The following is a 5477-nucleotide window of genomic DNA, read 5'->3' on the forward strand; positions in this document are numbered from 1 at the left end:
CTAATGACATCCAAAATAGCCGAACGTGAGAGAAAATGGCAAGAGATGCGACCTGTGTGTGGGAAAAAAGAGCATTAGGAGTCAGGAACCACCTGTAGCACGACATACAATAAATAAATCAATAAATAATAATAATAATATTAATATAGGCTATAATAAGCTTTCCTTCATTCAAAGATGCGAAATAATTTCCCAAAATCAGTCCAATACGCACCCCAATTCAATTTCCCCAATAAAACCAGCACACAGATGATATAAAACCAGTGTAAGCCAGAGCATTCTGTTAGTTTAAGGCATGATCTTACCTCAGAAGTGCATTTATCCGCGGTTCGATGTGCTTTTGGACTGAAGCCTGGCTCAGGGCGCACTGGACACGGAGCGCTTCTCCAACCGCCGCTCCGCTTCTGCGGCTTGTGACGTCATACTATGGATGAGCGCACCTCCTTCATTCCTCTCTAAATTCTCACTGCAAAAGCACAGAAGTCTGTTCATGTCACAAATAAGTAACTTATTTAATAATTAATAATGTATTCATGTATTTTTAATGATTAATAATGTATTTCATAATCAACAAGCTGTAAGAATAAACTTGGCTGTGTGATTCCTGGGTAACTTTAGATATAATGTAATGTAGTTGTTCATAGAAAGTTGCTAATAGATCTAAATAGTTTATATAAAGTGCATTTAGTCAAGCATTTTAAATAACTGCTTAGGTTTAATAATCAATAATGGATGAGTAACAACCTTGTGGTCCAGTCGCCAGCAAAACATATGGAGATTTGATCGTTTCAAAAAAGGACAATGAAAAGATGTCTAATTTTCTTCACATTTGTATATAAAGATGCATTTGTATTGCTGTGGTGTGGTTTTTTTCATATAGATTATATGTAAATTCTGTAAAATAAGGTCAATTTAAAGAAAGGAAAGACATTTACATGGCTTTAAGACAGTGGTTCTCAACCTTGGTGTCCAGACCCCAAATGGAGCTTCCTGAACTACATACAGTATTGAGACTCTGATAAAACCATAATGTTAATGCTCTGTCGCCTCACAGCACCCACTGTGTGGTGTTTGCATGTTCTCCCCGTGTCTATGTGGGTTTCCTCCGGGAGCTCCGGTTTCTTCCCACAGCCCAAAGATCTACAGTCAGGTTAATTGGAGATACTAAATTGTCCATGACTGTGTGTGAACTGATGAATCTTGTGTAACCAACCAGTAACTACCTGTCATGTCATGAATGTAACCAAAGTGTGTAAAACCTGACGTTAAAATCCTGATAAATAAATAAATAAATAAATAAATAACAATTTAAATAAAGGAAGGACAGTTACATGGTTTTAAGACAGTGGTTCCCAACCTTTGGCGTCCAGACCCCAAAGGGAGCTTCCTGAGCTACATATGAAGACTTTGATAAAACCATAATGTTATAAGTTCTATGCAGAATACTTGCATCATGAGATCATGCTTTATTAATGCATGTTGGTGATAATAGGCCCTGGGTGTGAAATCAGTGTCAAAAATAAGAAAGATTTCTGGTGATTATGGCTGATCACTATGGACCCCCTCATACACAACCCATACACAACCGACAACCCATTCCCACCCACCCTCACAGCACTTTAAGTAGTTACACAAATGGCTTAACCACAAAGTCATCAATTGAGTCACGATTCTTTCTACAATGGTGCCCCCTGGTGTCTTGATACTACAACTACACTACCAGGGCATGACGTTTGGGCATGGTTGCAGACATTCTCAATATCCCAAGACTGGCATGACACACCATATGGGCAAATGTATGTGGACACACTTTCCATTTTATGTATTTAGCAAAATCCATAAAGCCATAGTTTGATGAATTTGGTGTAAAGGAGCTCCAGTGGTCTGCACAGAGCCCTGACCTTAACCTCAGTGGGATAAATTGGAACACTGATGGTGAGCCAGGCATTAACGTTCGACATGAGCGTCTGACTGGACAAATGATCCTTTAACTAAATAGGCAGATATTCCAACATCCACACTACAAGTCTTGTTGTCTAACAAGCTCATGATCAGGTGTCCAAATAGTTTTGTAAACTGTATGTCAGGCTTTCTTGACAGAATGACACCATGTAAATCCTAAATGTCCTTTTTTGTGTTATACTGGACACTTGCAGTGGTAGAAAACCAGGATGGACCTTCACATCCAGTGAGGTGGCTGAACTCCAGGTCCATCTGGACAGATGTTAGAACAGGTTTTAGTTATGAGATAAGGAATGTGGATGGAATGTGCAGGGCTGAGAAGTATAAATATTTTCCTCACATGAATCTGTTCACCTGAATCTGGATCTGTTTAGAAGTCTTTTTATGCCATGATGAACTGATAAGCACCATGAAGCTTCTTAAAATTGTGTTGCTAATCAGATGGACAATGCAGAAGAAAATGCAGAAGCAGAAACACATTCATCATGGTGTTGTGTTCTTGAATTGAGTCTGATCATTCTGATTGGATCTGACCATCTGGAAAAACGTCCTCTTAGCATAAAATGACCATTTGGGTTTACTTTAAGCCCTTGGCAAATGAAAAACATGCCATTTTCCTGATTCTTGGTTATTGCCACTTATTCTGTCAATCTACTATTAGACTGGGGGTCTCAACCTCGGAGTTTGGGATCTTGTGCAGTTTCCTGAGATACACATAACAAAGCAGGAACATTTTACAAAAACCTTATATGAATTCTGGACGATTCATATTACAATTTTATAAGCTATTTATTTATAACCTAAGCTATTTATCTGGATTGATGCTCCTGTCACACGTCTCAACATGACCTTAATCTTGCTCACTTTCTATTTTCGAAGAATTTGAGGTGTAAAATAGGGTAATTGGCCAAAAAAAAAACATCTTAATCTTCTTCATGTAAGGGTCAGATTGGCACAATTTGTGACATGGTCAGTAACTGGGCATGTTTGTGGGTGCCAACATGTCACTTTACTTGCTGACCAACTAAACACACTGAGGACAGGAGTTTCTACCATAAATGTAGTTATATAATTCTTCTAATCTGATTCTAATCTTTTGATTTGTGAGAAATCGTGTTTGAAAGTACAAAGTTTTATTTCATGATCAGTCACTGGAGGGTAGAAAACCCGTTGATTTAATTTAGTGGATTCGGTTTGAAGTCTTATTTTTTGCTTAATGTCTTTCTTTGGTTCCTCAGTCTGTTTTAGGATGCAAAAAAGAAACAAGGAATTTTTAATAAATGTAAAAATTACTTTTTAATAAAACATATTTTACCACAAGTGACGTTACGTATTGATCACGTGTCACCATCTGCGTCGTGACCCTGTTGTTAATCAAAACAGGCTAATTGTTATTACAGTATATTAGCATTTATTAAAATGGTACATAAAACGTCATAACACCTAAATATAGTTTATTTGGTCCTATTACTACTTAAAAATCTTTAAATGTAAGAGTAGGAGTGAACATTTTATTACGTCTATACTAGTTGACTATACCATGTGCTGTGAGGCACAAAACACAGTAACAAAGGTACTGTACATGATTTTAATTTAAAGGTAGGTAAACATTACTTATACACAAAGTATATATACACACGGTACGTCGGGAACATGTATGACAGTCTTGGGATTTTACTCGTTTAAAGTGTAAAAAGAAAAGTTTGTTGGAATGGTCAAGTGTTTTTCCAAGAACCATGAAAAAAAACATATAATATTATCCACTGTTCAGTCTGTTTATATATATATATATATATATGCCATGATACCTGTATATATATATATGCATTTGGTCACCTACACTTTGAAGAGTGCAATGCGGATCAGCACTGTGTACGGAGAGACACACCCTGACAGCACTCTTTTCCCAGCCAGCAGAGGTCGTAATTGCATCAGTCATATCCCACCCCTATCTGAACAACAGGCCAATCGTCGTTCATTTGGCTGCTGAGATTTGATGTGATGTATTCGAGATCCCAGCTCTGGTGTTCAGCTTGTGTTTTACCGCTGCGCCACCTGAGTGGCCACTGTTCAGTCAGTTTAACATTTAACGGGGCTTGTTTATTGCACATCAGTCTTTAAGCCCATATCGACTGTGGATTCAACAGCTCATAATCACAGCAGACGTGTTGTTTGATAGTTATGAGACACATCTGACCATTCGGACACATTACTTTCGGTTCAGGGTGACAAGTTTTGTTTTGTTCCGATGCCTGCGTGTACTTTGTAGGTGCCCACGACTGGCCCGCGACTACGTAGCCCCATACGCAGAAGGGTTCGATGCGTATCAGATCTGTTGGTCCGTACGAGACTCCATAGCCTGCAAGTCTTCTGTCATCACTTGGTCTCAGTTGCCCCAATACCTGGCTTGTGCCTCCTCAGACCTACGGCACCCCGTAGTGTTCCAGAGATACTTCAACCCAGTCGTCAGGCCATGATGATTTAGCCTTTTTTTTAAATCACTCAGATTATAGTTGCTGCATTTAACATTTATACTATGAGTAACTACAGTCAGTCCAACATTTATTACATCTCCGAGTGTCACTTGCACAATAGGCATTGCCATCCACATTTTGGGTGGTGGTCCTAATCCTTTAGATGGACCCAAATGGAAAGATATTTTAAACATGTTGCTTATATCGTGCTAATATGACTCAGACCATTAAATTATATTTATAACAACAAAAAACAACACAGTTTTAATTATTTTATTAACACTTAATATGATACTTTGGATATATTTTCTCATCTGCTGATTTCAATACGACTCTCCTTTAGCTCCCAACACATTTGAAGCTGGTATTCAGCTAAAATTTAAGAAAAACAGGGTAAAATTATCAGCCACACTGATATATTGTATAAATATGGATAGTTACAACCATGCAATAAGTTCAGTGCCCATCAGTGCTGTGTATGTCTATTCCAGGTTTTGAAGTAATACTGTTTAAACAGTCAAAAATGAACTGCCACAGTTTACGAGATAATGCCTCATAAGAAAGGGTAATATTTAGCAGGATATGGTCAAGGACAAGGTAAACAGAGAGCTTAAAGAGTCCCTTAAATTAAAAAATGGATAAACTGTCTGGAGCAGGGGCCAAATGGACCCAAAATACTGTATGTACTGGCAACACTGTACAAATGGTTTGATGGTTTTGTGGTTCTGGTGACAACCCTACCGACATTGTCCCAGGCCTAACACTGAATCAGATCTGCTACCGAGCTACAGTGAAATATAAATCAGTTCATTATAGTCAACATCACCAAAAAAAGGTAGAAATTAGATGTATAGCTTGGATTTGTACTTCAACCCTTGATACAAATGACATAAACGAAGCTGCAATGAAACCTACTCTCATGCACCATGAAGACCCTTAATTCATTCAAAACCCTGAGTCCATCCTGACTGAGTTCGTTTTAACATGCTAAGGGAAGGAATGTCTTTATTATTTAATTTTTCATCTTTAATTTGATCTCTC

Source organism: Trichomycterus rosablanca, chromosome 13, assembly GCF_030014385.1.
Source record: "Trichomycterus rosablanca isolate fTriRos1 chromosome 13, fTriRos1.hap1, whole genome shotgun sequence".
NCBI classification, from domain to species: domain Eukaryota; kingdom Metazoa; phylum Chordata; class Actinopteri; order Siluriformes; family Trichomycteridae; genus Trichomycterus; species Trichomycterus rosablanca.